The 7,038-nt window shown below is 45.0% G+C and overlaps 1 protein-coding gene across 2 annotated transcripts in view; it reads left to right on the forward strand.

Annotated features, from left to right (window-relative positions):
* The window catches only part of SUGP2 (SURP and G-patch domain containing 2), a 62,685-nt gene extending 56,431 nt beyond the window's left edge, over positions 1-6,254 (forward strand). The window contains exons 10-11 of one of the 2 annotated variants that reach the window (XR_007404274.1): positions 3,669-3,789; positions 5,803-6,254. The gene's annotated coding sequence lies outside the window, so the exon portion shown is untranslated. Of the gene's footprint in view, positions 1-3,668 lie in introns of both variants that reach the window. The other variant, XM_035702526.2, reaches the window with a different exon arrangement.
* The last annotated feature ends 784 nt before the right edge of the window (positions 6,255-7,038 follow it).

Genomic DNA, 7,038 nt, shown 5'->3' on the forward strand with positions numbered 1-7,038 from the left:
TTGGACAGGTAACTTCACCTCTCTGGGCCCCAGTTTTCCTGTCTCTACATAACAGGAAGGATGATAATCATGCTGACTTCCTCCAAGGGCATAGTGAAGATTAAGAAAATGCAGTTGCTGTGCCTAAGACATTTTTTTAAAACTTCTTTACTTCTTTCCTCTGCTTACAAAAATAAGATGTGAAGACCACATGCACACATGCACACATGTAGCAATACCTGATGTAGGAAGTGCAAGGCTGACAGTCCCACTCAGCAGAGCCCAGCCTGATCCCAGACGGAGCCATGGAACAGGAACAGCACCCTGAAGGTTGTCTAGCCTTAAGGCGAGGAGCTGGGCTAGTATATCCAAATCTGCCTTCCCAGGGTCTATTATTTCTCTTTATTTTACAGAGAAAGAAACTGAGGCCCAGAAAGGTGACTTGTCCAAGGACCAGACTTGATCCATGATGTGGATGAAAGGATCAAGTTATAAGGAAAAAAGGTAATTCTTTTTAAATTAATGAGAGAGAGAGCACTAGTGGGGAGAGGGAGAAGCAGACTCCCCACTAAGCAGAGAGCCTGACATGGGGCTCGATCCCAGGACCCTGGGATCATGACCTGAGGCGAAGGCAAAGGCTTAACTGATGGAGTCACCCAGGTGCCCCAAAAGGTAATTCTTTAAACAAATTTTCCTTTTGTTATTTTATTTTTAAAGATTTTATTTATTTATTCATGAGAGATACACAGAGAGAGGCAGAGACACAGGCAGAGAGAGAAGCAGGCTCCATGCAGGGAGCCCGATATGGGACTCAATCCCGGGTCTCCAGGATCAGGCTCTGGGCTGAAGGCAGCGCTAAACCGCTGAGCCACCCGGGCTGCCCCTGTTACTTTATTTTAAATACAAAAATGAGGGGTGAGCAAAGTGGCTGAAAGTAGTCAAAAGATATAAATAAATAAATCCTGGGATGTAATGTCCAGCATGGTGATGATAGTTAATAATACTGTATTCTACACTTGAAAGTTGCTAAGAAAGTATATATCATAAAATTTCTCATCACAAGAAAAAATACCTTGTCTGTATGTGTAGTCATGGTTGTTAACTAGACTTATTAGGATGATCATTTTGCAATATACACAAATATTATATCCTGTGTACATCTGAAGCTAATGTAATATTACATGACAATTATATCTCAATAAAAAATAGTATGTGCACAGTGTGAAAAATTCAAATTTACAGAGTCCTGTGGAATAGAGAACTCTGACTATACCCTTTGGAGAGTAGTTTGACATGCATCCTGCCAGAAATAAATACATAGATGCAGAAATGTGAGTGTGTGTACACTCTTAATTTCACTAAAATATGATTCTACTCTATGTATTATCTGCAAATTGTTTCATTCACCAACTCTGTGTTGTGAATGTGTGTGTGCATCTATTCTCTTAGATCTACCTCATTTCTTTCCCTTAAATGGACCATCATAATCCCCCCTCCATTCACATTTTTGGAATATTTTTTCAAATTTGTTGTGAAATGTAAATTTATATTTTTCTTTTTTTCTCTATTATTACAGTATGGCATATGCCCAGGAACATGCATAAAGTACACGAATCTTTTTTTTTTAAGATTTATTTATTTATTTATTTATTTATTTATTTATTTATGAGAGAGAATGAGAGTATGAGAGAGAGAGAGAGAGAGAGAGAGAGAGAGATCACGAGCAGGGAGGAAGGGTAGAGGGAGAAGCAGACTCCCTCCTGAGCAGGGAGCCCAATGGGGAACTCCATCACAGGACCACCAGGATCATGACCTGAGCAGAAGGCAGATGCTTAACTGACTGAGCCACCCAGGTGCCCTAAAGTGCACTAAACTTAGGTGTGGAATTTGGTTAATTTTTCATATGAGCTCATGTAACCACCACCCAGGTCAACCTGGAAGTTGCCCTGTGCCCCTCCCATACATCATCCAGTTCAAAATAACTATGTTCTACCTTTTTCGCAAAGGTTGTCCCCATTTTGCAAAATATCCATTGTTTTCTGTTATTTTCGATAGAGGATCTTAATCCCTCAGCACTGCAAGTTTTGTAGGGGTGTTTTGTTTTGTTTAAGTAAGTTCTGTACCCAAGATGGGGCTTGAGATCAAGAGTCTCATGTTCTACTGACTGAGCTAGCCAAGGACCCCTGCAAATCTCCCCCCTCCTCTTTTTAAAAAAGATTATTTATTTATTCATGAGAGACACAGAGAGAGAGAAAGAGAGACAGAGACACAGGCAGAGGGAGAAGCAGGCTCCATGCAGGGAGCCTGATGGGGACTCGACTCTGGGTCTCCAGGACCACACCCTGGGCTGAAGGCGGCGCTAAACCCCTGTGCCACCGGGGCTGCCCTCCCCTTTTCATTAAATGTTTTACTTTGAAATAATTCTGGATTTGTGTGCAGTTGTAAAAAGGAAGACAGAGAATTGAAAGCATGTGTCCACACAAAAACATATACGTGAATATTCATACCAGTGTTATTTAGAATAGTTAAAAGTAGAAGCGATCCAAATGTCTACCGACCGATGAATGGACAAGTAAAATGTGAACTATCTATGCAGCAGAATATTATTCAGCTACAAGGAAGGAATGAAATATTGAAACATGCTAAACATGGAGGAATCTTAAAAAACATGATGCTGAGTGAAAGAAGTCAGACATAGAAGACTACATATTATATGAGTCCATTTATATGAAAAGTCCAAAACAGACAAATGTATAGAGATAGAGGGTAGATTAGTGGCTAGCCCGAGGTTGTCGGGGGGGATGTGGAGAATGAGAAATGATAGCTAATGAGCATGCAGTTTCTGAGGGTGATGAAAATATTCTGGAATTAGACAATGGTGATCTTCGTAGAACTTTGTGAATATACTAAAAAACACTGAATTGAACGCTTTAAAAGGGTGAATTTTATGGTATATGAGTCATATCTCAATAGAACTGTTAAAAAAAACACAGAGAGATCTGGGGGTACCTTTCACGCACTTCCCCTGGTACTAACATCCTGCATGACTAGTATGTTATCATAACCAGGAAGTTGATATTCATACAATCAAGAGACCTTATTCAAATCTCTCTAGTTTTACATGCACTCATGTGTGTCTCATAGAATTTTAAAGAAATAATAATGGCAGTGGTTATGTGAGTTCTAACCACACAACAGGCTTACTGGATCCAATAGCACAGCAGCTCTGCAAGGTGGGAAACTCAGAGTGAGAAAGGGCTTTGCCTCAGGTTGAAATTTTGTATATGGCATGAGGTAGGGATCAAGGTCCGATTTATCCCACATAGATATCCAGTTGCCCCAGAACAAATTTTGAAAAGGCCATCCTTTAAAAAAGAGCTCACACAGGTAACCAGGGAAGGAAAAGGGATTTTTAAGCCAGATCCCTCTGACTCAATGCCTAATGCCACCGGAACAGTCTCCACATTCCCTCGGGGCCTGTCCTAACGGCCAGCCAGCTGAGCAAGCTTTGCTCTGTCAGCAAAATGCAATGACTTTCTAGAGCATTGCCAAAGGACGCAGGGTGGGGAGGCACAGGCCAGCTCTAACTCGCTTCCTTCCTGCAGGGACGATGAAACATCTCACTCTGCCTCCTGCCTACTCTGACCTCACCCATTTTTATTTTTTCCCTTTTCCTGCCTTCTTCCAAGGGGAAAGGTGGATGTCATGCCTGGTGTCCAATCCCCATGCAGAAGATTCAGCACGTCTTCACCAAGGGGAGGTTCAAGCTCATGCCCATGTCCAGCAGCTTCGTCCATAGGATTTGTGGATGTGAGGCCACCCTCAAGCCTGCCCAGTACCCTCCAAGTCTCCCCAAATCAAAGAGAGTCTTTGTCAAACACCCAGACTTCCAAGAGTCTCCCTAGGCTCCTCTCCTCCCTCAGCATCCTGAACATTTCCCACCCTGGCCAACTTCTCCCCTCCCCCCTCAAGCAGGCTATCTCTCCCACAGAAGCTACTCCAGCTCATCTTTGGTCTGGGGATGGTCAGGGACCAGGAGGTGGTCCGCGGACCACAGTTGCTGTCTAATCAATGCTGAACAGAGCTGTAGTTACACTCTATGCCTCCTGCCACCACCCAGTCCCTTCTCCCTACAGCAGCCACAGGGAGCTTTTGAGAACTTGAAAAATACACCAAGTTTCTCCCTCACACAAAAGCTGCCTGTGGCTCCCATCATCCTAGAATGGAGCCCCCTTACTCCCTGCAGCCCTGGCAGGAGACCCAGCCCCTGCCCATCTCCCTGGCTTTCCCTCCTCCCTCTCCCCCTTGCTCACCCTGCTCCAGCCTCCACACCCTCCTTGGTGCTCCTCAAACATACCCAGCTCCTCTCCTCAAACATGCCCAACTCCTTTCCACCTCAGGACCTTTGCATATGCTGTGCCCTCCACCCGGGATGCCCTTCCCCGTGATCTCAGTGTGCTTGACTGGTTTCCGCTCTTTCAGATCTCAGTTTAAATGTCACTTCCTCAGAACAGCCCCCCACCCCATGATCTCCAGGCCACCTCCCATTTCCTGTTTGAGTCCCTTCTCAGTACACACTGCCACGTGATCTCTCCTTGTTTATATATTTGTCTTTTATGTTTATTATATCCCCCACCCCCAGCCCAGAACCTGCGATGTAATTACACCTCGATATGTATTTGTAGAATGGATGAATGAATGCAGGGACGGGTATGACTAGAACCTCCTTCTGCGACTCAGCTAGTAGGGTGGACTGTTTATGCGTTCTCTGATTTGGAAGTGGGTACCTCTTGAAGCAGCCAGTAGGGATGGAGGGTGAGGACACAGCCCAGGCCCCCCACCGCTGGATTCAGCCCTGTGCTCACCTGGCATGGTGCCCCAGGTCAATGCCAGCCCCTGGAACCTCAGTCTCCTTCTTGGGATAGCAGGCATAATAGTCACTGTGACTTCTCCCGCCCTCCTCCTCCACCTGGTTCAGGCCAGGGCAGGGTCCAGGCACAGCAACCACTGTCATCACTGGGACAGTGGGGAGCCAGGAGGACTGGGAGCCGCGGTTGTTGCCTAATCAATGCTGAAGGGAGTCATAGTTACACTCCAGACCTCCTTTTGGGTCTTAGTTTATGGAACTCCTACTGCTTCTCCACCTAGGCAGCGAGGGTGGGGGGCGGTTCTTCATCTTTCTGGTCTTCCCGGAACCCCTAGATTTGGGAGAAGATAGGGAGTTGGGGCCTTGGGGATCCCCACCCCCATCTCACCCCAGTGAGGGAACATCCACAGTACACTGAGCTTCATGGCAGCCCAGATGGGGAAACTGAGACTCAGACATGCTTCCTTACCTCCAGCCCTGAGGAGGGAGATGCTGAAAAGGTCTTTCTGCAATGTCTCTCTGGGCCTCTGCAGTAGAGGCTGAGGATGGGCCCCAGGGGGGCTGAAGCTCAGGGAAGTGGCTTTGTCCACCCAGAGGCACAGAGTGGGGAAGGACAAAGCCAGTGTCCTCCTGAGACAAGGAGGTCCAGACAGCTGACTATATGCAATGCAGGATGACAGCAAAAGCCACTAAACAGTCCTGCTCCCGAATGCTGATGAGTGCCAGGCACACATGGGCCCAGACTGTAGAAAAGTGAGATGATTCTGAGCACCTTGTATCAGACAGCCAGGAAATCCCTCCCTCCCTCCCTTCCTCCTTCCTTTGAACATCAACACAAACTCATAGATTGTTAACACGTCTGATGTGCTTCAACCCCATGGGTCCTTGTTCTCATTCTTACTTACTTATCCCATATTTAGCTTGTAGGCAACCCTCCGTGTTTGCTCCTTTGACAGGACCTCGATGATGTTTAGAAGCTTCCTTGCTTCCCGGTCTCATAATATACATCTGGCTCTTCTGGCCCATCTCCTGCCCAGATACGAAGCCGGAGCTGTACTTTCCCCAGGAGCCCTGGCTCTTTTGTGGGAAGTGAGACCAGAGTTGGCAGGAAGGGGCTCATTGCTGCAGGTCTGGTCACCGTTTCTAGGCCTTTTCAGTGGACTGAGCCAAAGCATGCCTTTTCTTTTTAGAAGATAATTCATTCTGTGTTCCTACTGATTTTCCCATTCAATTATTTAGGATTGGGATGCCTGGGTGGCTCAGGGGTTGAGTGTCTGCCTTCGGCTCAGGGCATGAGCCTGGGGTCCATTCAGCTCTCTGAGAGGAGCCTGCTTCTCCCTTCGTCTATGACTCTGTCTCTCTCTGTGTGTCTCTCATGAATAAATAAATAAAATCTTAAAAAAAATGATTTAGGGTTGCAGAATTTTATTTAACTTCCTTGCTTTTATATGTGTACATCTTTCCTCTAACATTGAAAATCTTAAAAAAAAAAAAAAAAAAGAAAAAAAAAGAAAATCTTGGTTGCTAACATTAACAAAATTACTTATTTGCTTTATCAAAAAATGTAACAAATAGTTTCAGGATAGCAACACCAATATTATTACTAACACTACGAATATCAAAAGCAATTTAAGATTTCTTTGTGATTCTGTTTGTCCTTGGAATGTACTGTGTACCACGTGCTGTGTTCAGATGACTGAAGTGATCTGAAGTAATTCGTTTGTGGCATTAAACCACCAACTCAAAACCAGAGTTAGTTTCATTTGTCTCATTGTGATTTCAAGATTTTGTTTTGTTGTTGTTGTTTTTGTGTGTGTCTCTCTTTCATTTAATTTTGTTTTATAACCATACAAAACATTGACATGATCCCAAAGTTGCATTTACAAAACAAAGTAAACTCAGAGAAACCAGCTTTTAGACTGTCACTTTCATCCTGTTTCTTACTTTTAATTTTTGAGAATTCTCTTCCTATTTAAAATATAAGCGGGATCCCCGGGTGGCGCAGCGGTTTGGCGCCTGCCTTTGGCCCGGGGCGTGATCCTGGAGACCCGGGATCGAATCCCACGTCGGGCTCCCGGTGCATGGAGCCTGCTTCTCCCTCTGCCTGTGTCTCTGCCTCTCTCTCTCTCTCTCTCTGTGTGACTATCATAAATAAATAAAAATTAAAAAAAAAATAAAATAAAATATAAGCA

The sequence above is a fragment of the Canis lupus genome, chromosome 20 (genome assembly GCF_003254725.2).
Source record: "Canis lupus dingo isolate Sandy chromosome 20, ASM325472v2, whole genome shotgun sequence".
NCBI classification, from domain to species: Eukaryota; Metazoa; Chordata; class Mammalia; order Carnivora; family Canidae; genus Canis; species Canis lupus.